Here is a 25,644-nt window from a genome sequence, read left to right on the forward strand (position 1 = left end):
ATCTTTTTCCTAATCCTTTATAATGCGTCAATGAATTATGATACGCCTGCCGTTGGCATCTTTGTGTGGGTTAAATAAGGGTATGCAAAGAAGGCTGTGACATCCCATGCCGAAAATTGGATGGACTAGAGAAGACCCGCCTAGGGGTCCCAGCCAATCGGTGAATGGCCATTGCAGTCCCCGCCACCTCAAATGGCCTGACGATGGTATGGACGTAAGCCACCTTTCATCTTCTTCCTATTGCATCTCTTCTACAATGTGAATTTTTTTTTTGGAATTGTGTAGGTGTACAATTTACGGCGCTGGGCGGCTTTCAGAGAGAGAAGTGAAAAAGCTTACGGCACCTGGGATTCCCAGGCGGTCTTCCATCCAGGTACTAACCATGCCCTGCTCTGCTTAGCTTCCGAGATCAGACGAGATCGGGCGGAACCAGAGAGGTATGGCCGTAAGCTGCTTTTCATCTTTTTCCTAATCCTTTAAAACGTGTCAACGATAATCAGAAGTTTCTTTTTCTAAAATTGAAGCAGTTCTTAGCATTGGCAAGAGAGGTTCCTAAAGCCTGAAGGTAACTTTACTTTTCTTCACTGGCAATTCTAACATGTTGGGTTAGCACCTGTATTTCAACGGCTAAATTACAAACAATAGTATGCCAATCGTAAATGTTGATCAACACTAATTTAGCAATCATGAAACGGAATCATTTTGGATAATATTGTCTAATTTCCTTTCATATCCAACTTTAAAACAGGTGTACAATCTACGGCGCTGGGCGGCTTTCGGAGAGAGAAGTGAAAAAGCTTACGGCACCTGGGATTCCCAGGCGGTCTTCCATCCAGGTACTAACCAGGCCCTGCTCTGCTTAGCTTCCGAGATCAGACGAGATCGGGCGGAACCAGAGAGGTATGGCCGTAAGCTGCTTTTCATCTTTTTCCTAATCCTTTAAAACGTGTCAAAGATAATCAGAAGTTTCTTTTTCTAAAATTGAAGCAGTTCTTAGCATTGGCAAGAGAGGTTCCTAAAGCCTGAAGGTAACTTTACTTTTCTTCACTGGCAATTCTAACATGTTGGGTTAGCACCTGTATTTCAACGGCTAAATTACAAACAATAGTATGCCAATCGTAAATGTTGATCAACACTAATTTAGCAATCATGAAACGGAATAATTTTGGATAATATTGTCTAATTTCCTTTCATATCCAACTTTAAAACAGGTGTACAATCTACGGCGCTGGGCGGCTTTCGGAGAGAGAAGTGAAAAAGCTTACGGCACCTGGGATTCCCAGGCGGTCTTCCATACAGGTACTAACCAGGCCCTGCTCTGCTTAGCTTCCGAGATCAGACGAGATCGGGCGGAACCAGAGAGGTATGGCCGTAAGCTGCTTTTTATCTTTTTCCTAATCCTTTAAAACGTGTCAAAGATAATCAGAAGAGTTTCTTTTTCTAAAATTGAAGCAGTTCTTAGGATTGGCAAGAGAAGTTCCTAAAACCTGAAGGTAACTTTACTTTTCTTCACTGGCAATTCTAACAAGTTGGGTTAGCACCTGTATTTCAACGGCTAAATTACAAACAAAAGTATGCCAATCGTAAATGTTGATCAACACTAATTTAGCAATCATGAAACGGAATCATTTTGGATAATATTGTCTAATTTCCTTTCATATCCAACGTTAAAACAACACTAAACAGGCATCTCTTCAACAATGTGATATTCTTTTTGTAATTTGTAGGTGTACAATCTGCGGCGCTCGGCGGCTTTCGGAGAGAGAAGTGAAAAAGCTTACGGCACCTGGGATTCCCAGGCAGTCTTCCATCCAGGTACTAACCAGGCCCTGCTCTGTTTAGCTTCCGAGATCAGACGAGATCGGGCGGAACCAGAGAGGTATGGCCGTAAGCTGCTTTTTATCTTTTTCCTAATCCTTTATAATGCGTCAATGAATTATGATACGCCTGCCGTTGGCATCTTTGTGTGGGTTAAATAAGGGTATGCAAAGAAGGCTGTGACATCCCATGCCGAAAATTGGATGGACTAGAGAAGACCCGCCTAGGGGTCCCAGCCAATCGGTGAATGGCCATTGCAGTCCCCGCCACCTCAAATGGCCTGACGATGGTATGGACGTAAGCCACCTTTCATCTTCTTCCTATTGCATCTCTTCTACAATGTGAATTTTTTTTTTGGAATTGTGTAGGTGTACAATTTACGGCGCTGGGCGGCTTTCAGAGAGAGAAGTGAAAAAGCTTACGGCACCTGGGATTCCCAGGCGGTCTTCCATCCAGGTACTAACCATGCCCTGCTCTGCTTAGCTTCCGAGATCAGACGAGATCGGGCGGAACCAGAGAGGTATGGCCGTAAGCTGCTTTCCATCTTTTTCCTAATCCTTTAAAACGTGTCAAAGATAATCAGAAGTTTCTTTTTCTAAAATTGAAGCAGTTCTTAGCATTGGCAAGAGAGGTTCCTAAAGCCTGAAGGTAACTTTACTTTTCTTCACTGGCAATTCTAACATGTTGGGTTAGCACCTGTATTTCAACGGCTAAATTACAAACAATAGTATGCCAATCGTAAATGTTGATCAACACTAATTTAGCAATCATGAAACGGAATCATTTTGGATAATATTGTCTAATTTACTTTCATATCCAACGTTAAAACAACACTAAACAGGCATCTCTTCAACAATGTGATATTCTTTTTGTAATTTGTAGGTGTACAATCTGCGGCGCTCGGCGGCTTTCGGAGAGAGAAGTGAAAAAGCTTACGGCACCTGGGATTCCCAGGCGGTCTTCCATCCAGGTACTAACCAGGCCCTGCTCTGTTTAGCTTCCGAGATCAGACGAGATCGGGCGGAACCAGAGAGGTATGGCCGTAAGCTGCTTTTTATCTTTTTCCTAATCCTTTATAATGCGTCAATGAATTATGATACGCCTGCCGTTGGCATCTTTGTGTGGGTTAAATAAGGGTATGCAAAGAAGGCTGTGACATCCCATGCCGAAAATTGGATGGACTAGAGAAGACCCGCCCAGGGGTCCCAGCCAATCGGTGAATGGCCATTGCAGTCCCCGCCACCTCAAATGGCCTGACGATGGTATGGACGTAAGCCACCTTTCATCTTCTTCCTATTGCATCTCTTCTACAATGTGAATTTTTTTTTGGAATTGTGTAGGTGTACAATTTACGGCGCTGGGCGGCTTTCAGAGAGAGAAGTGAAAAAGCTTACGGCATCTGGGATTCCCAGGCGGTCTTCCATCCAGGTACTAACCAGGCCCTGCTCTGCTTAGCTTCCGAGATCAGACGAGATCGGGCGCAACCAGAGAGGTATGGCCGTAAGCTGCTCTTTATCTTTTTCCTAATCCTTTATAATGCGTCAAAAAATTATGTCACGCCTGCCGTTGGCATCTTTGTGTGGGTTAAATAAGGGTATGCAAAGAAGGCTGTGACATCCTATGCCGAAAATTGGATGGACTAGAGAAGACCCGCCCAGGAGTCCCAGCCAATCGGTGGATGGCCATTGCAGTCCCCGCCACCTCAAATGGCCTGACGATGGTATGGACGTAAGCCACCTTTCATCTTCTTCCTATTGCATCTCTTCTACAATGTGAAATGCTTTTTACAATTGTGTAGGTGTACAATCTGCGGCGCTGGGCGGCTTTCGGAGAGAGAAGTGAAAAAGCTTACGGCACCTGGGATTCCCAGGCGGTCTTCCATCCAGGTACTAACCAGGCCCTGCTCTGCTTAGCTTCCGAGAGCAGACGAGATCGGGCGGAACCAGAGAGGTATGGCCATAAGCTGCTTTTCATCTTTTTCCTAATCCTTTAAAACGTGTCAAAGATAATCAGAAGTTTCTTTTTCTAAAATTGAAGCAGTTCTTAGCATTGGCAAGAGAGGTTCCTAAAACCTGAAGGTAACTTTACTTTTCTTCACTGGCAATTCTAACATGTTGGGTTAGCACCTGTATTTCAACGGCTAAATTACAAACAATAGTATGCCAATCGTAAATGTTGATCAACACTAATTTAGCAATCATGAAACGGAATCATTTTGGATAATATTGTCTAATTTCCTTTCATATCCAACGTTAAAACAACACTAAACATGCATCTCTTCAACAATGTGATATTCTTTTTGTAATTTGTAGGTGTACAATCTGCGGCGCTCGGCGGCTTTCGGAGAGAGAAGTGAAAAAGCTTACGGCACCTGGGATTCCCAGGCGGTCTTCCATCCAGGTACTAACCAGGCCCTGCTCTGCTTAGCTTCCGAGAGCAGACGAGATCGGGCGGAACCAGAGAGGTATGGCCGTAAGCTGCTTTTTATCTTTTTCCTAATCCTTTATAATGCGTCAATGAATTATGACACGCCTGCAGCTGGCATCTTTGTGTGGGTTAAATAAGGGTATGCAAAGAAGGCTGTGACATCCCATGCCGAAAATTGGATGGACTAGAGAAGACCCGCCCAGGGGTCCCAGCCAATCGGTGAATGGCCATTGCAGTCCCCGCCACCTCAAATGGCCTGACGATGGTATGGACGTAAGCCACCTTACATCTTCTTCCTATTGCATCTCTTCTACAATGTGAATTTTTTTTTACAATTGTGTAGGTGTACAATTTACGGCGCTGGGCGGCTTTCAGAGAGAGAATTGAAAAAGCTTACGGCACCTGGGATTCCCAGGCGGTCTTCCATCCAGGTACTAACCAGGCCCTGCTCTGCTTAGCTTCCGAGATCAGACGAGATCGGGCGGAACCAGAGAGGTATGGCCGTAAGCTGCTTTTCATCTTTTTCCTAATCCTTTAAAACGTGTCAACGATAATCAGAAGTTTCTTTTTCTAAAATTGAAGCAGTTCTTAGCATTGGCAAGAGAGGTTCCTAAAGCCTGAAGGTAACTTTACTTTTCTTCACTGGCAATTCTAACATGTTGGGTTAGCACCTGTATTTCAACGGCTAAATTACAAACAATAGTATGCCAATCGTAAATGTTGATCAACACTAATTTAGCAATCATGAAACGGAATCATTTTGGATAATATTGTCTAATTTCCTTTCATATCCAACTTTAAAACAGGTGTACAATCTACGGCGCTGGGCGGCTTTCGGAGAGAGAAGTGAAAAAGCTTACGGCACCTGGGATTCCCAGGCGGTCTTCCATCCAGGTACTAACCAGGCCCTGCTCTGCTTAGCTTCCGAGATCAGACGAGATCGGGCGGAACCAGAGAGGTATGGCCGTAAGCTGCTTTTCATCTTTTTCCTAATCCTTTAAAACGTGTCAAAGATAATCAGAAGTTTCTTTTTCTAAAATTGAAGCAGTTCTTAGCATTGGCAAGAGAGGTTCCTAAAGCCTGAAGGTAACTTTACTTTTCTTCACTGGCAATTCTAACATGTTGGGTTAGCACCTGTATTTCAACGGCTAAATTACAAACAATAGTATGCCAATCGTAAATGTTGATCAACACTAATTTAGCAATCATGAAACGGAATCATTTTGGATAATATTGTCTAATTTCCTTTCATATCCAACGTTAAAACAACACTAAACAGGCATCTCTTCAACAATGTGATATTCTTTTTGTAATTTGTAGGTGTACAATCTGCGGCGCTCGGCGGCTTTCGGAGAGAGAAGTGAAAAAGCTTACGGCACCTGGGATTCCCAGGCAGTCTTCCATCCAGGTACTAACCAGGCCCTGCTCTGTTTAGCTTCCGAGATCAGACGAGATCGGGCGGAACCAGAGAGGTATGGCCGTAAGCTGCTTTTTATCTTTTTCCTAATCCTTTATAATGCGTCAATGAATTATGATACGCCTGCCGTTGGCATCTTTGTGTGGGTTAAATAAGGGTATGCAAAGAAGGCTGTGACATCCCATGCCGAAAATTGGATGGACTAGAGAAGACCCGCCTAGGGGTCCCAGCCAATCGGTGAATGGCCATTGCAGTCCCCGCCACCTCAAATGGCCTGACGATGGTATGGACGTAAGCCACCTTTCATCTTCTTCCTATTGCATCTCTTCTACAATGTGAATTTTTTTTTTGGAATTGTGTAGGTGTACAATTTACGGCGCTGGGCGGCTTTCAGAGAGAGAAGTGAAAAAGCTTACGGCACCTGGGATTCCCAGGCGGTCTTCCATCCAGGTACTAACCATGCCCTGCTCTGCTTAGCTTCCGAGATCAGACGAGATCGGGCGGAACCAGAGAGGTATGGCCGTAAGCTGCTTTCCATCTTTTTCCTAATCCTTTAAAACGTGTCAAAGATAATCAGAAGTTTCTTTTTCTAAAATTGAAGCAGTTCTTAGCATTGGCAAGAGAGGTTCCTAAAGCCTGAAGGTAACTTTACTTTTCTTCACTGGCAATTCTAACATGTTGGGTTAGCACCTGTATTTCAACGGCTAAATTACAAACAATAGTATGCCAATCGTAAATGTTGATCAACACTAATTTAGCAATCATGAAACGGAATCATTTTGGATAATATTGTCTAATTTCCTTTCATATCCAACGTTAAAACAACACTAAACAGGCATCTCTTCAACAATGTGATATTCTTTTTGTAATTTGTAGGTGTACAATCTGCGGCGCTCGGCGGCTTTCGGAGAGAGAAGTGAAAAAGCTTACGGCACCTGGGATTCCCAGGCGGTCTTCCATCCAGGTACTAACCAGGCCCTGCTCTGTTTAGCTTCCGAGATCAGACGAGATCGGGCGGAACCAGAGAGGTATGGCCGTAAGCTGCTTTTTATCTTTTTCCTAATCCTTTATAATGCGTCAATGAATTATGATACGCCTGCCGTTGGCATCTTTGTGTGGGTTAAATAAGGGTATGCAAAGAAGGCTGTGACATCCCATGCCGAAAATTGGATGGACTAGAGAAGACCCGCCCAGGGGTCCCAGCCAATCGGTGAATGGCCATTGCAGTCCCCGCCACCTCAAATGGCCTGACGATGGTATGGACGTAAGCCACCTTTCATCTTCTTCCTATTGCATCTCTTCTACAATGTGAATTTTTTTTTGGAATTGTGTAGGTGTACAATTTACGGCGCTGGGCGGCTTTCAGAGAGAGAAGTGAAAAAGCTTACGGCATCTGGGATTCCCAGGCGGTCTTCCATCCAGGTACTAACCAGGCCCTGCTCTGCTTAGCTTCCGAGATCAGACGAGATCGGGCGCAACCAGAGAGGTATGGCCGTAAGCTGCTCTTTATCTTTTTCCTAATCCTTTATAATGCGTCAAAAAATTATGTCACGCCTGCCGTTGGCATCTTTGTGTGGGTTAAATAAGGGTATGCAAAGAAGGCTGTGACATCCTATGCCGAAAATTGGATGGACTAGAGAAGACCCGCCCAGGAGTCCCAGCCAATCGGTGGATGGCCATTGCAGTCCCCGCCACCTCAAATGGCCTGACGATGGTATGGACGTAAGCCACCTTTCATCTTCTTCCTATTGCATCTCTTCTACAATGTGAAATGCTTTTTACAATTGTGTAGGTGTACAATCTGCGGCGCTGGGCGGCTTTCGGAGAGAGAAGTGAAAAAGCTTACGGCACCTGGGATTCCCAGGCGGTCTTCCATCCAGGTACTAACCAGGCCCTGCTCTGCTTAGCTTCCGAGAGCAGACGAGATCGGGCGGAACCAGAGAGGTATGGCCATAAGCTGCTTTTCATCTTTTTCCTAATCCTTTAAAACGTGTCAAAGATAATCAGAAGTTTCTTTTTCTAAAATTGAAGCAGTTCTTAGCATTGGCAAGAGAGGTTCCTAAAACCTGAAGGTAACTTTACTTTTCTTCACTGGCAATTCTAACATGTTGGGTTAGCACCTGTATTTCAACGGCTAAATTACAAACAATAGTATGCCAATCGTAAATGTTGATCAACACTAATTTAGCAATCATGAAACGGAATCATTTTGGATAATATTGTCTAATTTCCTTTCATATCCAACGTTAAAACAACACTAAACATGCATCTCTTCAACAATGTGATATTCTTTTTGTAATTTGTAGGTGTACAATCTGCGGCGCTCGGCGGCTTTCGGAGAGAGAAGTGAAAAAGCTTACGGCACCTGGGATTCCCAGGCGGTCTTCCATCCAGGTACTAACCAGGCCCTGCTCTGCTTAGCTTCCGAGAGCAGACGAGATCGGGCGGAACCAGAGAGGTATGGCCGTAAGCTGCTTTTTATCTTTTTCCTAATCCTTTATAATGCGTCAATGAATTATGACACGCCTGCAGCTGGCATCTTTGTGTGGGTTAAATAAGGGTATGCAAAGAAGGCTGTGACATCCCATGCCGAAAATTGGATGGACTAGAGAAGACCCGCCCAGGGGTCCCAGCCAATCGGTGAATGGCCATTGCAGTCCCCGCCACCTCAAATGGCCTGACGATGGTATGGACGTAAGCCACCTTACATCTTCTTCCTATTGCATCTCTTCTACAATGTGAATTTTTTTTTACAATTGTGTAGGTGTACAATTTACGGCGCTGGGCGGCTTTCAGAGAGAGAATTGAAAAAGCTTACGGCACCTGGGATTCCCAGGCGGTCTTCCATCCAGGTACTAACCAGGCCCTGCTCTGCTTAGCTTCCGAGATCAGACGAGATCGGGCGGAACCAGAGAGGTATGGCCGTAAGCTGCTTTTCATCTTTTTCCTAATCCTTTAAAACGTGTCAACGATAATCAGAAGTTTCTTTTTCTAAAATTGAAGCAGTTCTTAGCATTGGCAAGAGAGGTTCCTAAAGCCTGAAGGTAACTTTACTTTTCTTCACTGGCAATTCTAACATGTTGGGTTAGCACCTGTATTTCAACGGCTAAATTACAAACAATAGTATGCCAATCGTAAATGTTGATCAACACTAATTTAGCAATCATGAAACGGAATCATTTTGGATAATATTGTCTAATTTCCTTTCATATCCAACTTTAAAACAGGTGTACAATCTACGGCGCTGGGCGGCTTTCGGAGAGAGAAGTGAAAAAGCTTACGGCACCTGGGATTCCCAGGCGGTCTTCCATCCAGGTACTAACCAGGCCCTGCTCTGCTTAGCTTCCGAGATCAGACGAGATCGGGCGGAACCAGAGAGGTATGGCCGTAAGCTGCTTTTCATCTTTTTCCTAATCCTTTAAAACGTGTCAAAGATAATCAGAAGTTTCTTTTTCTAAAATTGAAGCAGTTCTTAGCATTGGCAAGAGAGGTTCCTAAAGCCTGAAGGTAACTTTACTTTTCTTCACTGGCAATTCTAACATGTTGGGTTAGCACCTGTATTTCAACGGCTAAATTACAAACAATAGTATGCCAATCGTAAATGTTGATCAACACTAATTTAGCAATCATGAAACGGAATCATTTTGGATAATATTGTCTAATTTCCTTTCATATCCAACTTTAAAACAGGTGTACAATCTACGGCGCTGGGCGGCTTTCGGAGAGAGAAGTGAAAAAGCTTACGGCACCTGGGATTCCCAGGCGGTCTTCCATCCAGGTACTAACCAGGCCCTGCTCTGCTTAGCTTCCGAGATCAGACGAGATCGGGCGGAACCAGAGAGGTATGGCCGTAAGCTGCTTTTCATCTTTTTCCTAATCCTTTAAAACGTGTCAAAGATAATCAGAAGTTTCTTTTTCTAAAATTGAAGCAGTTCTTAGCATTGGCAAGAGAGGTTCCTAAAGCCTGAAGGTAACTTTACTTTTCTTCACTGGCAATTCTAACATGTTGGGTTAGCACCTGTATTTCAACGGCTAAATTACAAACAATAGTATGCCAATCGTAAATGTTGATCAACACTAATTTAGCAATCATGAAACGGAATCATTTTGGATAATATTGTCTAATTTCCTTTCATATCCAACTTTAAAACAGGTGTACAATCTACGGCGCTGGGCGGCTTTCGGAGAGAGAAGTGAAAAAGCTTACGGCACCTGGGATTCCCAGGCGGTCTTCCATCCAGGTACTAACCAGGCCCTGCTCTGCTTAGCTTCCGAGATCAGACGAGATCGGGCGGAACCAGAGAGGTATGGCCGTAAGCTGCTTTTCATCTTTTTCCTAATCCTTTAAAACGTGTCAAAGATAATCAGAAGTTTCTTTTTCTAAAATTGAAGCAGTTCTTAGCATTGGCAAGAGAGGTTCCTAAAGCCTGAAGGTAACTTTACTTTTCTTCACTGGCAATTCTAACATGTTGGGTTAGCACCTGTATTTCAACGGCTAAATTACAAACAATAGTATGCCAATCGTAAATGTTGATCAACACTAATTTAGCAATCATGAAACGGAATCATTTTGGATAATATTGTCTAATTTCCTTTCATATCCAACTTTAAAACAGGTGTACAATCTACGGCGCTGGGCGGCTTTCGGAGAGAGAAGTGAAAAAGCTTACGGCACCTGGGATTCCCAGGCGGTCTTCCATCCAGGTACTAACCAGGCCCTGCTCTGCTTAGCTTCCGAGATCAGACGAGATCGGGCGGAACCAGAGAGGTATGGCCGTAAGCTGCTTTTCATCTTTTTCCTAATCCTTTAAAACGTGTCAAAGATAATCAGAAGTTTCTTTTTCTAAAATTGAAGCAGTTCTTAGCATTGGCAAGAGAGGTTCCTAAAGCCTGAAGGTAACTTTACTTTTCTTCACTGGCAATTCTAACATGTTGGGTTAGCACCTGTATTTCAACGGCTAAATTACAAACAATAGTATGCCAATCGTAAATGTTGATCAACACTAATTTAGCAATCATAAAACGGAATCATTTTGGATAATATTGTCTAATTTCCTTTCATATCCAACTTTAAAACAGGTGTACAATCTACGGCGCTGGGCGGCTTTCGGAGAGAGAAGTGAAAAAGCTTACGGCACCTGGGATTCCCAGGCGGTCTTCCATCCAGGTACTAACCAGGCCCTGCTCTGCTTAGCTTCCGAGATCAGACGAGATCGGGCGCAACCAGAGAGGTATGGCCGTAAGCTGCTCTTTATCTTTTTCCTAATCCTTTATAATGCGTCAAAAAATTATGTCACGCCTGCCGTTGGCATCTTTGTGTGGGTTAAATAAGGGTATGCAAAGAAGGCTGTGACATCCTATGCCGAAAATTGGATGGACTAGAGAAGACCCGCCCAGGAGTCCCAGCCAATCGGTGGATGGCCATTGCAGTCCCCGCCACCTCAAATGGCCTGACGATGGTATGGACGTAAGCCACCTTTCATCTTCTTCCTATTGCATCTCTTCTACAATGTGAAATGCTTTTTACAATTGTGTAGGTGTACAATCTGCGGCGCTGGGCGGCTTTCGGAGAGAGAAGTGAAAAAGCTTACGGCACCTGGGATTCCCAGGCGGTCTTCCATCCAGGTACTAACCAGGCCCTGCTCTGCTTAGCTTCCGAGAGCAGACGAGATCGGGCGGAACCAGAGAGGTATGGCCGTAAGCTGCGTTTTATCTTTTTCCTAATCCTTTAAAACGTGTCAAAGATAATCAGAAGTTTCTTTTTCTAAAATTGAAGCAGTTCTTAGCATTGGCAAGAGAGGTTCCTAAAACCTGAAGGTAACTTTACTTTTCTTCACTGGCAATTCTAACATGTTTGGTTAGCACCTGTATTTCAACGGCTAAATTACAAACAATAGTATGCCAATCGTAAATGTTGATCAACACTAATTTAGCAATCATGAAACGGAATCATTTTGGATAATATTGTCTAATTTCCTTTCATATCCAACGTTAAAACAGGTGTACAATCTGCGGCGCTCGGCGGCTTTCGGAGAGAGAAGTGAAAAAGCTTACGGCACCTGGGATTCCCAGGCGGTCTTCCATCCAGGTACTAACCAGGCCCTGCTCTGCTTAGCTTCCGAGAGCAGACGAGATCGGGCGGAACCAGAGAGGTATGGCCGTAAGCTGCTTTTTATCTTTTTCCTAATCCTTTATAATGCGTCAATGAATTATGACACGCCTGCAGCTGGCATCTTTGTGTGGGTTAAATAAGGGTATGCAAAGAAGGCTGTGACATCCCATGCCGAAAATTGGATGGACTAGAGAAGACCCGCCCAGGGGTCCCAGCCAATCGGTGAATGGCCATTGCAGTCCCCGCCACCTCAAATGGCCTGACGATGGTATGGACGTAAGCCACCTTACATCTTCTTCCTATTGCATCTCTTCTACAATGTGAATTTTTTTTTACAATTGTGTAGGTGTACAATTTACGGCGCTGGGCGGCTTTCAGAGAGAGAAGTGAAAAAGCTTACGGCATCTGGGATTCCCAGGCGGTCTTCCATCCAGGTACTAACCAGGCCCTGCTCTGCTTAGCTTCTGAGATCAGACGAGATCGGGCGGAACCAGAGAGGTATGGCCGTAAGCTGCTTTTCATCTTTTTCCTAATCCTTTAAAACGTGTCAAAGATAATCAGAAGTTTCTTTTTCTAAAATTGAAGCAGTTCTTAGCATTGGCAAGAGAGGTTCCTAAAGCCTGAAGGTAACTTTACTTTTCTTCACTGGCAATTCTAACATGTTGGGTTAGCACCTGTATTTCAACGGCTAAATTACAAACAATAGTATGCCAATCGTAAATGTTGATCAACACTAATTTAGCAATCATGAAACGGAATCATTTTGGATAATATTGTCTAATTTCCTTTCATATCCAACTTTAAAACAGGTGTACAATCTACGGCGCTGGGCGGCTTTCGGAGAGAGAAGTGAAAAAGCTTACGGCACCTGGGATTCCCAGGCGGTCTTCCATCCAGGTACTAACCAGGCCCTGCTCTGCTTAGCTTCCGAGATCAGACGAGATCGGGCGGAACCAGAGAGGTATGGCCGTAAGCTGCTTTTCATCTTTTTCCTAATCCTTTAAAACGTGTCAAAGATAATCAGAAGTTTCTTTTTCTAAAATTGAAGCAGTTCTTAGCATTGGCAAGAGAGGTTCCTAAAGCCTGAAGGTAACTTTACTTTTCTTCACTGGCAATTCTAACATGTTGGGTTAGCACCTGTATTTCAACGGCTAAATTACAAACAATAGTATGCCAATCGTAAATGTTGATCAACACTAATTTAGCAATCATGAAACGGAATCATTTTGGATAATATTGTCTAATTTCCTTTCATATCCAACTTTAAAACAGGTGTACAATCTACGGCGCTGGGCGGCTTTCGGAGAGAGAAGTGAAAAAGCTTACGGCACCTGGGATTCCCAGGCGGTCTTCCATACAGGTACTAACCAGGCCCTGCTCTGCTTAGCTTCCGAGATCAGACGAGATCGGGCGGAACCAGAGAGGTATGGCCGTAAGCTGCTTTCTATCTTTTTCCTAATCCTTTATAATGCGTCAAAGAATTATGACACGCCTGCCGTTGGCATCTTTGTGTGGGTTAAATAGGGTATGCAAAGAAGGCTGTGACATCCCATGCCGAAAATTGGATGGACTAGAGAAGACCCGCCCAGGAGTCCCAGCCAATCGGTGGATGGCCATTGCAGTCCCCGCCACCTCAAATGGCCTGACGATGGTATGGACGTAAGCCACCTTTCATCTTCTTCCTATTGCATCTCTTCTACAATGTGAAATGCTTTTTACAATTGTGTAGGTGTACAATCTGCGGCGCTGGGCGGCTTTCGGAGAGAGAAGTGAAAAAGCTTACGGCACCTGGGATTCCCAGGCGGTCTTCCATCCAGGTACTAACCAGGCCCTGCTCTGCTTAGCTTCCGAGAGCAGACGAGATCGGGCGGAACCAGAGAGGTATGGCCGTAAGCTGCGTTTTATCTTTTTCCTAATCCTTTAAAACGTGTCAAAGATAATCAGAAGTTTCTTTTTCTAAAATTGAAGCAGTTCTTAGCATTGGCAAGAGAGGTTCCTAAAACCTGAAGGTAACTTTACTTTTCTTCACTGGCAATTCTAACATGTTTGGTTAGCACCTGTATTTCAACGGCTAAATTACAAACAATAGTATGCCAATCGTAAATGTTGATCAACACTAATTTAGCAATCATGAAACGGAATCATTTTGGATAATATTGTCTAATTTCCTTTCATATCCAACGTTAAAACAACACTAAACATGCATCTCTTCAACAATGTGATATTCTTTTTGTAATTTGTAGGTGTACAATCTGCGGCGCTCGGCGGCTTTCGGAGAGAGAAGTGAAAAAGCTTACGGCACCTGGGATTCCCAGGCGGTCTTCCATCCAGGTACTAACCAGGCCCTGCTCTGCTTAGCTTCCGAGAGCAGACGAGATCGGGCGGAACCAGAGAGGTATGGCCGTAAGCTGCTTTTTATCTTTTTCCTAATCCTTTATAATGCGTCAATGAATTATGACACGCCTGCAGCTGGCATCTTTGTGTGGGTTAAATAAGGGTATGCAAAGAAGGCTGTGACATCCCATGCCGAAAATTGGATGGACTAGAGAAGACCCGCCCAGGGGTCCCAGCCAATCGGTGAATGGCCATTGCAGTCCCCGCCACCTCAAATGGCCTGACGATGGTATGGACGTAAGCCACCTTACATCTTCTTCCTATTGCATCTCTTCTACAATGTGAATTTTTTTTTACAATTGTGTAGGTGTACAATTTACGGCGCTGGGCGGCTTTCAGAGAGAGAAGTGAAAAAGCTTACGGCATCTGGGATTCCCAGGCGGTCTTCCATCCAGGTACTAACCAGGCCCTGCTCTGCTTAGCTTCCGAGATCAGACGAGATCGGGCGGAACCAGAGAGGTATGGCCGTAAGCTGCTTTTCATCTTTTTCCTAATCCTTTAAAACGTGTCAAAGATAATCAGAAGTTTCTTTTTCTAAAATTGAAGCAGTTCTTAGCATTGGCAAGAGAGGTTCCTAAAGCCTGAAGGTAACTTTACTTTTCTTCACTGGCAATTCTAACATGTTGGGTTAGCACCTGTATTTCAACGGCTAAATTACAAACAATAGTATGCCAATCGTAAATGTTGATCAACACTAATTTAGCAATCATGAAACGGAATCATTTTGGATAATATTGTCTAATTTCCTTTCATATCCAACTTTAAAACAGGTGTACAATCTACGGCGCTGGGCGGCTTTCGGAGAGAGAAGTGAAAAAGCTTACGGCACCTGGGATTCCCAGGCGGTCTTCCATCCAGGTACTAACCAGGCCCTGCTCTGCTTAGCTTCCGAGATCAGACGAGATCGGGCGGAACCAGAGAGGTATGGCCGTAAGCTGCTTTTCATCTTTTTCCTAATCCTTTAAAACGTGTCAAAGATAATCAGAAGTTTCTTTTTCTAAAATTGAAGCAGTTCTTAGCATTGGCAAGAGAGGTTCCTAAAGCCTGAAGGTAACTTTACTTTTCTTCACCGGCAATTCTAACATGTTGGGTTAGCACCTGTATTTCAACGGCTAAATTACAAACAATAGTATGCCAATCGTAAATGTTGATCAACACTAATTTAGCAATCATGAAACGGAATCATTTTGGATAATATTGTCTAATTTCCTTTCATATCCAACTTTAAAACAGGTGTACAATCTACGGCGCTGGGCGGCTTTCGGAGAGAGAAGTGAAAAAGCTTACGGCACCTGGGATTCCCAGGCGGTCTTCCATACAGGTACTAACCAGGCCCTGCTCTGCTTAGCTTCCGAGATCAGACGAGATCGGGCGGAACCAGAGAGGTATGGCCGTAAGCTGCTTTTCATCTTTTTCCTAATCCTTTAAAACGTGTCAAAGATAATCAGAAGTTTCTTTTTCTAAAATTGAAGCAGTTCTTAGCATTGGCAAGAGAGGTTCCTAAAGCCTGAAGGTAACTTTACTTTTCTTCACTGGCAATTCTAACATGTTGGGTTAGCACCTGTATTTCAACGGCTAAATTACAAACAATAGTATGCCAATCGTAAATGTTGATCAACACTAATTTAGCAATCATGAAACGGAATCATTTTGGATAATATTGTCTAATTTCCTTTCATATCCAACGTTAAAACAACACTAAACATGCATCTCTTCAACAATGTGATATTCTTTTTGTAATTTGTAGGTGTACAATCTGCGGCGCTCGGCGGCTTTCGGAGAGAGAAGTGAAAAAGCTTACGGCACCTGGGATTCCCAGGCGGTCTTCCATCCAGGTACTAACCAGGCCCTGCTCTGCTTAGCTTCCGAGAGCAGACGAGATCGGGCGGAACCAGAGAGGTATGGCCGTAAGCTGCTTTTTATCTTTTTCCTAATCCTTTATAATGCGTCAATGAATTATGACACGCCTGCAGCTGGCATCTTTGTGTGGGTTAAATAAGGGTATGCAAAGAAGGCTGTGACATCCCATGCCGAAAATTGGATGGACTAGAGAAGACCCGCCCAGGGGTCCCAGCCAATCGGTGAATGGCCATTGCAGTCCCCGCCACCTCAAATGGCCTGACGATGGTATGGACGTAAGCCACCTTACATCTTCTTCCTATTGCATCTCTTCTACAATGTGAATTTTTTTTTACAATTGTGTAGGTGTACAATTTACGGCGCTGGGCGGCTTTCAGAGAGAGAAGTGAAAAAGCTTACGGCATCTGGGATTCCCAGGCGGTCTTCCATCCAGGTACTAACCAGGCCCTGCTCTGCTTAGCTTCCGAGATCAGACGAGATCGGGCGGAACCAGAGAGGTATGGCCGTAAGCTGCTTTTCATCTTTTTCCTAATCCTTTAAAACGTGTCAAAGATAATCAGAAGTTTCTTTTTCTAAAATTGAAGCAGTTCTTAGCATTGGCAAGAGAGGTTCCTAAAGCCTGAAGGTAACTTTACTTTTCTTCACTGGCAATTCTAACATGTTGGGTTAGCACCTGTATTTCAACGGCTAAATTACAAACAATAGTATGCCAATCGTAAATGTTGATCAACACTAATTTAGCAATCATGAAACGGAATCATTTTGGATAATATTGTCTAATTTCCTTTCATATCCAACTTTAAAACAGGTGTACAATCTACGGCGCTGGGCGGCTTTCGGAGAGAGAAGTGAAAAAGCTTACGGCACCTGGGATTCCCAGGCGGTCTTCCATCCAGGTACTAACCAGGCCCTGCTCTGCTTAGCTTCCGAGATCAGACGAGATCGGGCGGAACCAGAGAGGTATGGCCGTAAGCTGCTTTTCATCTTTTTCCTAATCCTTTAAAACGTGTCAAAGATAATCAGAAGTTTCTTTTTCTAAAATTGAAGCAGTTCTTAGCATTGGCAAGAGAGGTTCCTAAAGCCTGAAGGTAACTTTACTTTTCTTCACCGGCAATTCTAACATGTTGGGTTAGCACCTGTATTTCAACGGCTAAATTACAAACAATAGTATGCCAATCGTAAATGTTGATCAACACTAATTTAGCAATCATGAAACGGAATCATTTTGGATAATATTGTCTAATTTCCTTTCATATCCAACTTTAAAACAGGTGTACAATCTACGGCGCTGGGCGGCTTTCGGAGAGAGAAGTGAAAAAGCTTACGGCACCTGGGATTCCCAGGCGGTCTTCCATACAGGTACTAACCAGGCCCTGCTCTGCTTAGCTTCCGAGATCAGACGAGATCGGGCGGAACCAGAGAGGTATGGCCGTAAGCTGCTTTTCATCTTTTTCCTAATCCTTTAAAACGTGTCAAAGATAATCAGAAGTTTCTTTTTCTAAAATTGAAGCAGTTCTTAGCATTGGCAAGAGAGGTTCCTAAAGCCTGAAGGTAACTTTACTTTTCTTCACTGGCAATTCTAACATGTTGGGTTAGCACCTGTATTTCAACGGCTAAATTACAAACAATAGTATGCCAATCGTAAATGTTGATCAACACTAATTTAGCAATCATGAAACGGAATCATTTTGGATAATATTGTCTAATTTCCTTTCATATCCAACGTTAAAACAACACTAAACATGCATCTCTTCAACAATGTGATATTCTTTTTGTAATTTGTAGGTGTACAATCTGCGGCGCTCGGCGGCTTTCGGAGAGAGAAGTGAAAAAGCTTACGGCACCTGGGATTCCCAGGCGGTCTTCCATCCAGGTACTAACCAGGCCCTGCTCTGCTTAGCTTCCGAGAGCAGACGAGATCGGGCGGAACCAGAGAGGTATGGCCGTAAGCTGCTTTTTATCTTTTTCCTAATCCTTTATAATGCGTCAATGAATTATGACACGCCTGCAGCTGGCATCTTTGTGTGGGTTAAATAAGGGTATGCAAAGAAGGCTGTGACATCCCATGCCGAAAATTGGATGGACTAGAGAAGACCCGCCCAGGGGTCCCAGCCAATCGGTGAATGGCCATTGCAGTCCCCGCCACCTCAAATGGCCTGACGATGGTATGGACGTAAGCCACCTTACATCTTCTTCCTATTGCATCTCTTCTACAATGTGAATTTTTTTTTACAATTGTGTAGGTGTACAATTTACGGCGCTGGGCGGCTTTCAGAGAGAGAAGTGAAAAAGCTTACGGCATCTGGGATTCCCAGGCGGTCTTCCATCCAGGTACTAACCAGGCCCTGCTCTGCTTAGCTTCCGAGATCAGACGAGATCGGGCGGAACCAGAGAGGTATGGCCGTAAGCTGCTTTTCATCTTTTTCCTAATCCTTTAAAACGTGTCAAAGATAATCAGAAGTTTCTTTTTCTAAAATTGAAGCAGTTCTTAGCATTGGCAAGAGAGGTTCCTAAAGCCTGAAGGTAACTTTACTTTTCTTCACTGGCAATTCTAACATGTTGGGTTAGCACCTGTATTTCAACGGCTAAATTACAAACAATAGTATGCCAATCGTAAATGTTGATCAACACTAATTTAGCAATCATGAAACGGAATCATTTTGGATAATATTGTCTAATTTCCTTTCATATCCAACTTTAAAACAGGTGTACAATCTACGGCGCTGGGCGGCTTTCGGAGAGAGAAGTGAAAAAGCTTACGGCACCTGGGATTCCCAGGCGGTCTTCCATCCAGGTACTAACCAGGCCCTGCTCTGCTTAGCTTCCGAGATCAGACGAGATCGGGCGGAACCAGAGAGGTATGGCCGTAAGCTGCTTTTCATCTTTTTCCTAATCCTTTAAAACGTGTCAAAGATAATCAGAAGTTTCTTTTTCTAAAATTGAAGCAGTTCTTAGCATTGGCAAGAGAGGTTCCTAAAGCCTGAAGGTAACTTTACTTTTCTTCACTGGCAATTCTAACATGTTGGGTTAGCACCTATATTTCAACGGCTAAATTACAAACAATAGTATGCCAATCGTAAATGTTGATCAACACTAATTTAGCAATCATGAAACGGAATCATTTTGGATAATATTGTCTAATTTCCTTTCATATCCAACTTTAAAACAGGTGTACAATCTACGGCGCTGGGCGGCTTTCGGAGAGAGAAGTGAAAAAGCTTACGGCACCTGGGATTCCCAGGCGGTCTTCCATACAGGTACTAACCAGGCCCTGCTCTGCTTAGCTTCCGAGATCAGACGAGATCGGGCGGAACCAGAGAGGTATGGCCGTAAGCTGCTTTCTATCTTTTTCCTAATCCTTTATAATGCGTCAAAGAATTATGACACGCCTGCCGTTGGCATCTTTGTGTGGGTTAAATAGGGTATGCAAAGAAGGCTGTGACATCCCATGCCGAAAATTGGATGGACTAGAGAAGACCCGCCCAGGGGTCCCAGCCAATCGGTGAATGGCCATTGCAGTCCCCGCCACCTCAAATGGCCTGACGATGGTATGGACGTAAGCCACCTTTCATCTTCATCCTATTGCATGTCTTCTACAATGTGAATTTTTTTTTACAATTGTGTAGGTGTACAATCTACGGCGCTGGGCGGCTTTCGGAGAGAGAAGTGAAAAAGCTTACGGCACCTGGGATTCCCAGGCGGTCTTCCATCCAGGTACTAACCAGGCCCTGCTCTGCTTAGCTTCCGAGATCAGACGAGATCGGGCGGAACCAGAGAGGTATGGCCGTAAGCTGCTTTTCATCTTTTTCCTAATCCTTTAAAACGTGTCAAAGATAATCAGAAGTTTCTTTTTCTAAAATTGAAGCAGTTCTTAGCATTGGCAAGAGAGGTTCCTAAAGCCTGAAGGTAACTTTACTTTTCTTCACCGGCAATTCTAACATGTTGGGTTAGCACCTGTATTTCAACGGCTAAATTACAAACAATAGTATGCCAATCGTAAATGTTGATCAACACTAATTTAGCAATCATGAAACGGAATCATTTTGGATAATATTGTCTAATTTCCTTTCATATCCAACTTTAAAACAGGTGTACAATCTACGGCGCTGGGCGGCTTTCGGAGAGAGAAGTGAAAAAGCTTACGGCACCTGGGATTCCCAGGCGGTCTTCCATACAGGTACTAACCAGGCCCTGCTCTGCTTAGCTTCCGAGATCAGACGAGATCGGGCGGAACCAGAGAGGTATGGCCGTAAGCTGCTTTTCATCTTTTTCCTAATCCTTTAAAACGTGTCAAAGATAATCAGAAGTTTCTTTTTCTAAAATTGAAGCAGTTCTTAGCATTGGCAAGAGAGGTTCCTAAAGCCTGAAGGTAACTTTACTTTTCTTCACTGGCAATTCTAACATGTTGGGTTAGCACCTGTATTTCAACGGCTAAATTACAAACAATAGTATGCCAATCGTAAATGTTGATCAACACTAATTTAGCAATCATGAAACGGAATCATTTTGGATAATATTGTCTAATTTCCTTTCATATCCAACTTTAAAACAGGTGTACAATCTACGGCGCTGGGCGGCTTTCGGAGAGAGAAGTGAAAAAGCTTACGGCACCTGGGATTCCCAGGCGGTCTTCCATACAGGTACTAACCAGGCCCTGCTCTGCTTAGCTTCCGAGATCAGACGAGATCGGGCGGAACCAGAGAGGTATGGCCGTAAGCTGCTTTTCATCTTTTTCCTAATCCTTTAAAACGTGTCAAAGATAATCAGAAGTTTCTTTTTCTAAAATTGAAGCAGTTCTTAGCATTGGCAAGAGAGGTTCCTAAAGCCTGAAGGTAACTTTACTTTTCTTCACTGGCAATTCTAACATGTTGGGTTAGCACCTGTATTTCAACGGCTAAATTACAAACAATAGTATGCCAATCGTAAATGTTGATCAACACTAATTTAGCAATCATGAAACGGAATCATTTTGGATAATATTGTCTAATTTCCTTTCATATCCAACTTTAAAACAGGTGTACAATCTACGGCGCTGGGCGGCTTTCGGAGAGAGAAGTGAAAAAGCTTACGGCACCTGGGATTCCCAGGCGGTCTTCTATCCAGGTACTAACCAGGCCCTGCTCTGCTTAGCTTCCGAGATCAGACGAGATCGGGCGGAACCAGAGAGGTATGGCCGTAAGCTGCTTTTCATCTTTTTCCTAATCCTTTAAAACGTGTCAAAGATAATCAGAAGTTTCTTTTTCTAAAATTGAAGCAGTTCTTAGCATTGGCAAGAGAGGTTCCTAAAGCCTGAAGGTAACTTTACTTTTCTTCACTGGCAATTCTAACATGTTGGGTTAGCACCTGTATTTCAACGGCTAAATTACAAACAATAGTATGCCAATCGTAAATGTTGATCAACACTAATTTAGCAATCATGAAACGGAATCATTTTGGATAATATTGTCTAATTTCCTTTCATATCCAACTTTAAAACAGGTGTACAATCTACGGCGCTGGGCGGCTTTCGGAGAGAGAAGTGAAAAAGCTTACGGCACCTGGGATTCCCAGGCGGTCTTCCATCCAGGTACTAACCAGGCCCTGCTCTGCTTAGCTTCCGAGATCAGACGAGATCGGGCGGAACCAGAGAGGTATGGCCGTAAGCTGCTTTTCATCTTTTTCCTAATCCTTTAAAACGTGTCAAAGATAATCAGAAGTTTCTTTTTCTAAAATTGAAGCAGTTCTTAGCATTGGCAAGAGAGGTTCCTAAAGCCTGAAGGTAACTTTACTTTTCTTCACTGGCAATTCTAACATGTTGGGTTAGCACCTGTATTTCAACGGCTAAATTACAAACAATAGTATGCCAATCGTAAATGTTGATCAACACTAATTTAGCAATCATGAAACGGAATCATTTTGGATAATATTGTCTAATTTCCTTTCATATCCAACTTTAAAACAGGTGTACAATCTACGGCGCTGGGCGGCTTTCGGAGAGAGAAGTGAAAAAGCTTACGGCACCTGGGATTCCCAGGCGGTCTTCCATACAGGTACTAACCAGGCCCTGCTCTGCTTAGCTTCCGAGATCAGACGAGATCGGGCGGAACCAGAGAGGTATGGCCGTAAGCTGCTTTCTATCTTTTTCCTAATCCTTTATAATGCGTCAAAGAATTATGACACGCCTGCCGTTGGCATCTTTGTGTGGGTTAAATAGGGTATGCAAAGAAGGCTGTGACATCCCATGCCGAAAATTGGATGGACTAGAGAAGACCCGCCCAGGGGTCCCAGCCAATCGGTGAATGGCCATTGCAGTCCCCGCCACCTCAAATGGCCTGACGATGGTATGGACGTAAGCCACCTTTCATCTTCATCCTATTGCATGTCTTCTACAATGTGAATTTTTTTTTACAATTGTGTAGGTGTACAATCTACGGCGCTGGGCGGCTTTCGGAGAGAGAAGTGAAAAAGCTTACGGCACCTGGGATTCCCAGGCGGTCTTCCATCCAGGTACTAACCAGGCCCTGCTCTGCTTAGCTTCCGAGATCAGACGAGATCGGGCGGAACCAGAGAGGTATGGCCGTAAGCTGCTTTTCATCTTTTTCCTAATCCTTTAAAACGTGTCAAAGATAATCAGAAGTTTCTTTTTCTAAAATTGAAGCAGTTCTTAGCATTGGCAAGAGAGGTTCCTAAAGCCTGAAGGTAACTTTACTTTTCTTCACCGGCAATTCTAACATGTTGGGTTAGCACCTGTATTTCAACGGCTAAATTACAAACAATAGTATGCCAATCGTAAATGTTGATCAACACTAATTTAGCAATCATGAAACGGAATCATTTTGGATAATATTGTCTAATTTCCTTTCATATCCAACTTTAAAACAGGTGTACAATCTACGGCGCTGGGCGGCTTTCGGAGAGAGAAGTGAAAAAGCTTACGGCACCTGGGATTCCCAGGCGGTCTTCCATACAGGTACTAACCAGGCCCTGCTCTGCTTAGCTTCCGAGATCAGACGAGATCGGGCGGAACCAGAGAGGTATGGCCGTAAGCTGCTTTTCATCTTTTTCCTAATCCTTTAAAACGTGTCAAAGATAATCAGAAGTTTCTTTTTCTAAAATTGAAGCAGTTCTTAGCATTGGCAAGAGAGGTTCCTAAAGCCTGAAGGTAACTTTACTTTTCTTCACTGGCAATTCTAACATGTTGGGTTAGCACCTGTATTTCAACGGCTAAATTACAAACAATAGTATGCCAATCGTAAATGTTGATCAACACTAATTTAGCAATCATGAAACGGAATCATTTTGGATAATATTGTCTAATTTCCTTTCATATCCAACTTTAAAACAGGTGTACAATCTACGGCGCTGGGCGGCTTTCGGAGAGAGAAGTGAAAAAGCTTACGGCACCTGGGATTCCCAGGCGGTCTTCCATACAGGTACTAACCAGGCCCTGCTCTGCTTAGCTTCCGAGATCAGACGAGATCGGGCGGAACCAGAGAGGTATGGCCGTAAGCTGCTTTTCATCTTTTTCCTAATCCTTTAAAACGTGTCAAAGATAATCAGAAGTTTCTTTTTCTAAAATTGAAGCAGTTCTTAGCATTGGCAAGAGAGGTTCCTAAAGCCTGAAGGTAACTTTACTTTTCTTCACTGGCAATTCTAACATGTTGGGTTAGCACCTGTATTTCAACGGCTAAATTACAAACAATAGTATGCCAATCGTAAATGTTGATCAACACTAATTTAGCAATCATGAAACGGAATCATTTTGGATAATATTGTCTAATTTCCTTTCATATCCAACTTTAAAACAGGTGTACAATCTACGGCGCTGGGCGGCTTTCGGAGAGAGAAGTGAAAAAGCTTACGGCACCTGGGATTCCCAGGCGGTCTTCCATACAGGTACTAACCAGGCCCTGCTCTGCTTAGCTTCCGAGATCAGACGAGATCGGGCGGAACCAGAGAGGTATGGCCGTAAGCTGCTTTTCATCTTTTTCCTAATCCTTTAAAACGTGTCAAAGATAATCAGAAGTTTCTTTTTCTAAAATTGAAGCAGTTCTTAGCATTGGCAAGAGAGGTTCCTAAAGCCTGAAGGTAACTTTACTTTTCTTCACTGGCAATTCTAACATGTTGGGTTAGCACCTGTATTTCAACGGCTAAATTACAAACAATAGTATGCCAATCGTAAATGTTGATCAACACTAATTTAGCAATCATGAAACGGAATCATTTTGGATAATATTGTCTAATTTCCTTTCATATCCAACGTTAAAACAACACTAAACATGCATCTCTTCAACAATGTGATATTCTTTTTGTAATTTGTAGGTGTACAATCTGCGGCGCTCGGCGGCTTTCGGAGAGAGAAGTGAAAAAGCTTACGGCACCTGGGATTCCCAGGCGGTCTTCCATCCAGGTACTAACCAGGCCCTGCTCTGCTTAGCTTCCGAGAGCAGACGAGATCGGGCGGAACCAGAGAGGTATGGCCGTAAGCTGCTTTTTATCTTTTTCCTAATCCTTTATAATGCGTCAATGAATTATGACACGCCTGCAGCTGGCATCTTTGTGTGGGTTAAATAAGGGTATGCAAAGAAGGCTGTGACATCCCATGCCGAAAATTGGATGGACTAGAGAAGACCCGCCCAGGGGTCCCAGCCAATCGGTGAATGGCCATTGCAGTCCCCGCCACCTCAAATGGCCTGACGATGGTATGGACGTAAGCCACCTTACATCTTCTTCCTATTGCATCTCTTCTACAATGTGAATTTTTTTTTACAATTGTGTAGGTGTACAATTTACGGCGCTGGGCGGCTTTCAGAGAGAGAAGTGAAAAAGCTTACGGCATCTGGGATTCCCAGGCGGTCTTCCATCCAGGTACTAACCAGGCCCTGCTCTGCTTAGCTTCCGAGATCAGACGAGATCGGGCGGAACCAGAGAGGTATGGCCGTAAGCTGCTTTTCATCTTTTTCCTAATCCTTTAAAACGTGTCAAAGATAATCAGAAGTTTCTTTTTCTAAAATTGAAGCAGTTCTTAGCATTGGCAAGAGAGGTTCCTAAAGCCTGAAGGTAACTTTACTTTTCTTCACTGGCAATTCTAACATGTTGGGTTAGCACCTGTATTTCAACGGCTAAATTACAAACAATAGTATGCCAATCGTAAATGTTGATCAACACTAATTTAGCAATCATGAAACGGAATCATTTTGGATAATATTGTCTAATTTCCTTTCATATCCAACTTTAAAACAGGTGTACAATCTACGGCGCTGGGCGGCTTTCGGAGAGAGAAGTGAAAAAGCTTACGGCACCTGGGATTCCCAGGCGGTCTTCCATCCAGGTACTAACCAGGCCCTGCTCTGCTTAGCTTCCGAGATCAGACGAGATCGGGCGGAACCAGAGAGGTATGGCCGTAAGCTGCTTTTCATCTTTTTCCTAATCCTTTAAAACGTGTCAAAGATAATCAGAAGTTTCTTTTTCTAAAATTGAAGCAGTTCTTAGCATTGGCAAGAGAGGTTCCTAAAGCCTGAAGGTAACTTTACTTTTCTTCACTGGCAATTCTAACATGTTGGGTTAGCACCTATATTTCAACGGCTAAATTACAAACAATAGTATGCCAATCGTAAATGTTGATCAACACTAATTT

The 25,644-nt window shown here is 43.6% G+C and overlaps 54 non-coding genes across 54 annotated transcripts; all 54 read right to left on the reverse strand.

Annotated features, from left to right (window-relative positions):
• Nucleotides 1-332: 332 nt before the first annotated feature.
• Nucleotides 333-451, reverse strand: LOC134114593 (5S ribosomal RNA). Its single transcript, XR_009946960.1, has one exon. It is a non-coding gene; the product is annotated as a 5S ribosomal RNA (ribosomal RNA).
• Nucleotides 452-795: 344 nt separating this feature from the next.
• Nucleotides 796-914, reverse strand: LOC134114157 (5S ribosomal RNA). The gene has a single exon (XR_009946523.1). It is a non-coding gene; the product is annotated as a 5S ribosomal RNA (ribosomal RNA).
• Nucleotides 915-1,258: 344 nt separating this feature from the next.
• LOC134114396 (5S ribosomal RNA) lies at nucleotides 1,259-1,377 on the reverse strand. The gene has a single exon (XR_009946762.1). It is a non-coding gene; the product is annotated as a 5S ribosomal RNA (ribosomal RNA).
• Nucleotides 1,378-1,774: 397 nt separating this feature from the next.
• LOC134114576 (5S ribosomal RNA) lies at nucleotides 1,775-1,893 on the reverse strand. The gene has a single exon (XR_009946943.1). It is a non-coding gene; the product is annotated as a 5S ribosomal RNA (ribosomal RNA).
• Nucleotides 1,894-2,233: 340 nt separating this feature from the next.
• LOC134114594 (5S ribosomal RNA) lies at nucleotides 2,234-2,352 on the reverse strand. The gene has a single exon (XR_009946961.1). It is a non-coding gene; the product is annotated as a 5S ribosomal RNA (ribosomal RNA).
• A 395-nt stretch (nucleotides 2,353-2,747) lies between these two features.
• Nucleotides 2,748-2,866, reverse strand: LOC134114304 (5S ribosomal RNA). The gene has a single exon (XR_009946670.1). It is a non-coding gene; the product is annotated as a 5S ribosomal RNA (ribosomal RNA).
• Nucleotides 2,867-3,205: 339 nt separating this feature from the next.
• Nucleotides 3,206-3,324, reverse strand: LOC134114376 (5S ribosomal RNA). Its single transcript, XR_009946742.1, has one exon. It is a non-coding gene; the product is annotated as a 5S ribosomal RNA (ribosomal RNA).
• Nucleotides 3,325-3,663: 339 nt separating this feature from the next.
• Nucleotides 3,664-3,782, reverse strand: LOC134114621 (5S ribosomal RNA). The gene has a single exon (XR_009946988.1). It is a non-coding gene; the product is annotated as a 5S ribosomal RNA (ribosomal RNA).
• Nucleotides 3,783-4,177: 395 nt separating this feature from the next.
• On the reverse strand, nucleotides 4,178-4,296 carry LOC134114479 (5S ribosomal RNA). Its single transcript, XR_009946846.1, has one exon. It is a non-coding gene; the product is annotated as a 5S ribosomal RNA (ribosomal RNA).
• A 339-nt stretch (nucleotides 4,297-4,635) lies between these two features.
• On the reverse strand, nucleotides 4,636-4,754 carry LOC134114168 (5S ribosomal RNA). The gene has a single exon (XR_009946534.1). It is a non-coding gene; the product is annotated as a 5S ribosomal RNA (ribosomal RNA).
• Nucleotides 4,755-5,098: 344 nt separating this feature from the next.
• LOC134114179 (5S ribosomal RNA) lies at nucleotides 5,099-5,217 on the reverse strand. The gene has a single exon (XR_009946545.1). It is a non-coding gene; the product is annotated as a 5S ribosomal RNA (ribosomal RNA).
• Nucleotides 5,218-5,612: 395 nt separating this feature from the next.
• LOC134114577 (5S ribosomal RNA) lies at nucleotides 5,613-5,731 on the reverse strand. The gene has a single exon (XR_009946944.1). It is a non-coding gene; the product is annotated as a 5S ribosomal RNA (ribosomal RNA).
• Nucleotides 5,732-6,071: 340 nt separating this feature from the next.
• On the reverse strand, nucleotides 6,072-6,190 carry LOC134114595 (5S ribosomal RNA). Its single transcript, XR_009946962.1, has one exon. It is a non-coding gene; the product is annotated as a 5S ribosomal RNA (ribosomal RNA).
• Nucleotides 6,191-6,585: 395 nt separating this feature from the next.
• LOC134114305 (5S ribosomal RNA) lies at nucleotides 6,586-6,704 on the reverse strand. The gene has a single exon (XR_009946671.1). It is a non-coding gene; the product is annotated as a 5S ribosomal RNA (ribosomal RNA).
• Nucleotides 6,705-7,043: 339 nt separating this feature from the next.
• Nucleotides 7,044-7,162, reverse strand: LOC134114377 (5S ribosomal RNA). The gene has a single exon (XR_009946743.1). It is a non-coding gene; the product is annotated as a 5S ribosomal RNA (ribosomal RNA).
• Nucleotides 7,163-7,501: 339 nt separating this feature from the next.
• On the reverse strand, nucleotides 7,502-7,620 carry LOC134114622 (5S ribosomal RNA). The gene has a single exon (XR_009946989.1). It is a non-coding gene; the product is annotated as a 5S ribosomal RNA (ribosomal RNA).
• Nucleotides 7,621-8,015: 395 nt separating this feature from the next.
• Nucleotides 8,016-8,134, reverse strand: LOC134114480 (5S ribosomal RNA). The gene has a single exon (XR_009946847.1). It is a non-coding gene; the product is annotated as a 5S ribosomal RNA (ribosomal RNA).
• Nucleotides 8,135-8,473: 339 nt separating this feature from the next.
• Nucleotides 8,474-8,592, reverse strand: LOC134114190 (5S ribosomal RNA). The gene has a single exon (XR_009946556.1). It is a non-coding gene; the product is annotated as a 5S ribosomal RNA (ribosomal RNA).
• Nucleotides 8,593-8,936: 344 nt separating this feature from the next.
• LOC134114201 (5S ribosomal RNA) lies at nucleotides 8,937-9,055 on the reverse strand. The gene has a single exon (XR_009946567.1). It is a non-coding gene; the product is annotated as a 5S ribosomal RNA (ribosomal RNA).
• A 344-nt stretch (nucleotides 9,056-9,399) lies between these two features.
• LOC134114212 (5S ribosomal RNA) lies at nucleotides 9,400-9,518 on the reverse strand. Its single transcript, XR_009946578.1, has one exon. It is a non-coding gene; the product is annotated as a 5S ribosomal RNA (ribosomal RNA).
• Nucleotides 9,519-9,862: 344 nt separating this feature from the next.
• LOC134114224 (5S ribosomal RNA) lies at nucleotides 9,863-9,981 on the reverse strand. The gene has a single exon (XR_009946590.1). It is a non-coding gene; the product is annotated as a 5S ribosomal RNA (ribosomal RNA).
• A 344-nt stretch (nucleotides 9,982-10,325) lies between these two features.
• LOC134114235 (5S ribosomal RNA) lies at nucleotides 10,326-10,444 on the reverse strand. The gene has a single exon (XR_009946601.1). It is a non-coding gene; the product is annotated as a 5S ribosomal RNA (ribosomal RNA).
• Nucleotides 10,445-10,788: 344 nt separating this feature from the next.
• On the reverse strand, nucleotides 10,789-10,907 carry LOC134114051 (5S ribosomal RNA). Its single transcript, XR_009946417.1, has one exon. It is a non-coding gene; the product is annotated as a 5S ribosomal RNA (ribosomal RNA).
• A 339-nt stretch (nucleotides 10,908-11,246) lies between these two features.
• On the reverse strand, nucleotides 11,247-11,365 carry LOC134114482 (5S ribosomal RNA). Its single transcript, XR_009946849.1, has one exon. It is a non-coding gene; the product is annotated as a 5S ribosomal RNA (ribosomal RNA).
• A 344-nt stretch (nucleotides 11,366-11,709) lies between these two features.
• Nucleotides 11,710-11,828, reverse strand: LOC134114483 (5S ribosomal RNA). The gene has a single exon (XR_009946850.1). It is a non-coding gene; the product is annotated as a 5S ribosomal RNA (ribosomal RNA).
• Nucleotides 11,829-12,167: 339 nt separating this feature from the next.
• On the reverse strand, nucleotides 12,168-12,286 carry LOC134114737 (5S ribosomal RNA). The gene has a single exon (XR_009947104.1). It is a non-coding gene; the product is annotated as a 5S ribosomal RNA (ribosomal RNA).
• A 344-nt stretch (nucleotides 12,287-12,630) lies between these two features.
• Nucleotides 12,631-12,749, reverse strand: LOC134114246 (5S ribosomal RNA). The gene has a single exon (XR_009946612.1). It is a non-coding gene; the product is annotated as a 5S ribosomal RNA (ribosomal RNA).
• A 344-nt stretch (nucleotides 12,750-13,093) lies between these two features.
• LOC134114397 (5S ribosomal RNA) lies at nucleotides 13,094-13,212 on the reverse strand. The gene has a single exon (XR_009946763.1). It is a non-coding gene; the product is annotated as a 5S ribosomal RNA (ribosomal RNA).
• Nucleotides 13,213-13,550: 338 nt separating this feature from the next.
• On the reverse strand, nucleotides 13,551-13,669 carry LOC134114484 (5S ribosomal RNA). The gene has a single exon (XR_009946851.1). It is a non-coding gene; the product is annotated as a 5S ribosomal RNA (ribosomal RNA).
• Nucleotides 13,670-14,064: 395 nt separating this feature from the next.
• On the reverse strand, nucleotides 14,065-14,183 carry LOC134114485 (5S ribosomal RNA). The gene has a single exon (XR_009946852.1). It is a non-coding gene; the product is annotated as a 5S ribosomal RNA (ribosomal RNA).
• Nucleotides 14,184-14,522: 339 nt separating this feature from the next.
• Nucleotides 14,523-14,641, reverse strand: LOC134114601 (5S ribosomal RNA). Its single transcript, XR_009946968.1, has one exon. It is a non-coding gene; the product is annotated as a 5S ribosomal RNA (ribosomal RNA).
• Nucleotides 14,642-14,985: 344 nt separating this feature from the next.
• Nucleotides 14,986-15,104, reverse strand: LOC134114257 (5S ribosomal RNA). Its single transcript, XR_009946623.1, has one exon. It is a non-coding gene; the product is annotated as a 5S ribosomal RNA (ribosomal RNA).
• A 344-nt stretch (nucleotides 15,105-15,448) lies between these two features.
• LOC134114398 (5S ribosomal RNA) lies at nucleotides 15,449-15,567 on the reverse strand. The gene has a single exon (XR_009946764.1). It is a non-coding gene; the product is annotated as a 5S ribosomal RNA (ribosomal RNA).
• Nucleotides 15,568-15,962: 395 nt separating this feature from the next.
• On the reverse strand, nucleotides 15,963-16,081 carry LOC134114486 (5S ribosomal RNA). Its single transcript, XR_009946853.1, has one exon. It is a non-coding gene; the product is annotated as a 5S ribosomal RNA (ribosomal RNA).
• A 339-nt stretch (nucleotides 16,082-16,420) lies between these two features.
• LOC134114602 (5S ribosomal RNA) lies at nucleotides 16,421-16,539 on the reverse strand. The gene has a single exon (XR_009946969.1). It is a non-coding gene; the product is annotated as a 5S ribosomal RNA (ribosomal RNA).
• Nucleotides 16,540-16,883: 344 nt separating this feature from the next.
• Nucleotides 16,884-17,002, reverse strand: LOC134114268 (5S ribosomal RNA). The gene has a single exon (XR_009946634.1). It is a non-coding gene; the product is annotated as a 5S ribosomal RNA (ribosomal RNA).
• Nucleotides 17,003-17,346: 344 nt separating this feature from the next.
• On the reverse strand, nucleotides 17,347-17,465 carry LOC134114400 (5S ribosomal RNA). The gene has a single exon (XR_009946765.1). It is a non-coding gene; the product is annotated as a 5S ribosomal RNA (ribosomal RNA).
• A 395-nt stretch (nucleotides 17,466-17,860) lies between these two features.
• On the reverse strand, nucleotides 17,861-17,979 carry LOC134114487 (5S ribosomal RNA). Its single transcript, XR_009946854.1, has one exon. It is a non-coding gene; the product is annotated as a 5S ribosomal RNA (ribosomal RNA).
• A 339-nt stretch (nucleotides 17,980-18,318) lies between these two features.
• Nucleotides 18,319-18,437, reverse strand: LOC134114604 (5S ribosomal RNA). Its single transcript, XR_009946971.1, has one exon. It is a non-coding gene; the product is annotated as a 5S ribosomal RNA (ribosomal RNA).
• Nucleotides 18,438-18,781: 344 nt separating this feature from the next.
• Nucleotides 18,782-18,900, reverse strand: LOC134114279 (5S ribosomal RNA). The gene has a single exon (XR_009946645.1). It is a non-coding gene; the product is annotated as a 5S ribosomal RNA (ribosomal RNA).
• A 344-nt stretch (nucleotides 18,901-19,244) lies between these two features.
• On the reverse strand, nucleotides 19,245-19,363 carry LOC134114401 (5S ribosomal RNA). Its single transcript, XR_009946766.1, has one exon. It is a non-coding gene; the product is annotated as a 5S ribosomal RNA (ribosomal RNA).
• Nucleotides 19,364-19,701: 338 nt separating this feature from the next.
• Nucleotides 19,702-19,820, reverse strand: LOC134114290 (5S ribosomal RNA). The gene has a single exon (XR_009946656.1). It is a non-coding gene; the product is annotated as a 5S ribosomal RNA (ribosomal RNA).
• Nucleotides 19,821-20,164: 344 nt separating this feature from the next.
• LOC134114403 (5S ribosomal RNA) lies at nucleotides 20,165-20,283 on the reverse strand. Its single transcript, XR_009946768.1, has one exon. It is a non-coding gene; the product is annotated as a 5S ribosomal RNA (ribosomal RNA).
• A 344-nt stretch (nucleotides 20,284-20,627) lies between these two features.
• LOC134114404 (5S ribosomal RNA) lies at nucleotides 20,628-20,746 on the reverse strand. The gene has a single exon (XR_009946769.1). It is a non-coding gene; the product is annotated as a 5S ribosomal RNA (ribosomal RNA).
• A 344-nt stretch (nucleotides 20,747-21,090) lies between these two features.
• Nucleotides 21,091-21,209, reverse strand: LOC134114556 (5S ribosomal RNA). The gene has a single exon (XR_009946923.1). It is a non-coding gene; the product is annotated as a 5S ribosomal RNA (ribosomal RNA).
• A 344-nt stretch (nucleotides 21,210-21,553) lies between these two features.
• LOC134114301 (5S ribosomal RNA) lies at nucleotides 21,554-21,672 on the reverse strand. The gene has a single exon (XR_009946667.1). It is a non-coding gene; the product is annotated as a 5S ribosomal RNA (ribosomal RNA).
• A 344-nt stretch (nucleotides 21,673-22,016) lies between these two features.
• On the reverse strand, nucleotides 22,017-22,135 carry LOC134114405 (5S ribosomal RNA). Its single transcript, XR_009946770.1, has one exon. It is a non-coding gene; the product is annotated as a 5S ribosomal RNA (ribosomal RNA).
• A 338-nt stretch (nucleotides 22,136-22,473) lies between these two features.
• On the reverse strand, nucleotides 22,474-22,592 carry LOC134114312 (5S ribosomal RNA). Its single transcript, XR_009946678.1, has one exon. It is a non-coding gene; the product is annotated as a 5S ribosomal RNA (ribosomal RNA).
• A 344-nt stretch (nucleotides 22,593-22,936) lies between these two features.
• LOC134114406 (5S ribosomal RNA) lies at nucleotides 22,937-23,055 on the reverse strand. Its single transcript, XR_009946771.1, has one exon. It is a non-coding gene; the product is annotated as a 5S ribosomal RNA (ribosomal RNA).
• Nucleotides 23,056-23,399: 344 nt separating this feature from the next.
• Nucleotides 23,400-23,518, reverse strand: LOC134114407 (5S ribosomal RNA). The gene has a single exon (XR_009946772.1). It is a non-coding gene; the product is annotated as a 5S ribosomal RNA (ribosomal RNA).
• A 344-nt stretch (nucleotides 23,519-23,862) lies between these two features.
• Nucleotides 23,863-23,981, reverse strand: LOC134114408 (5S ribosomal RNA). The gene has a single exon (XR_009946773.1). It is a non-coding gene; the product is annotated as a 5S ribosomal RNA (ribosomal RNA).
• A 395-nt stretch (nucleotides 23,982-24,376) lies between these two features.
• Nucleotides 24,377-24,495, reverse strand: LOC134114488 (5S ribosomal RNA). Its single transcript, XR_009946855.1, has one exon. It is a non-coding gene; the product is annotated as a 5S ribosomal RNA (ribosomal RNA).
• A 339-nt stretch (nucleotides 24,496-24,834) lies between these two features.
• Nucleotides 24,835-24,953, reverse strand: LOC134114605 (5S ribosomal RNA). Its single transcript, XR_009946972.1, has one exon. It is a non-coding gene; the product is annotated as a 5S ribosomal RNA (ribosomal RNA).
• A 344-nt stretch (nucleotides 24,954-25,297) lies between these two features.
• On the reverse strand, nucleotides 25,298-25,416 carry LOC134114323 (5S ribosomal RNA). The gene has a single exon (XR_009946689.1). It is a non-coding gene; the product is annotated as a 5S ribosomal RNA (ribosomal RNA).
• Nucleotides 25,417-25,644: the final 228 nt, after the last annotated feature.

Source organism: Pungitius pungitius, unplaced genomic scaffold (genome assembly GCF_949316345.1).
Source record: "Pungitius pungitius unplaced genomic scaffold, fPunPun2.1 scaffold_34, whole genome shotgun sequence".
Lineage (NCBI taxonomy): Eukaryota > Metazoa > Chordata > Actinopteri > Perciformes > Gasterosteidae > Pungitius > Pungitius pungitius.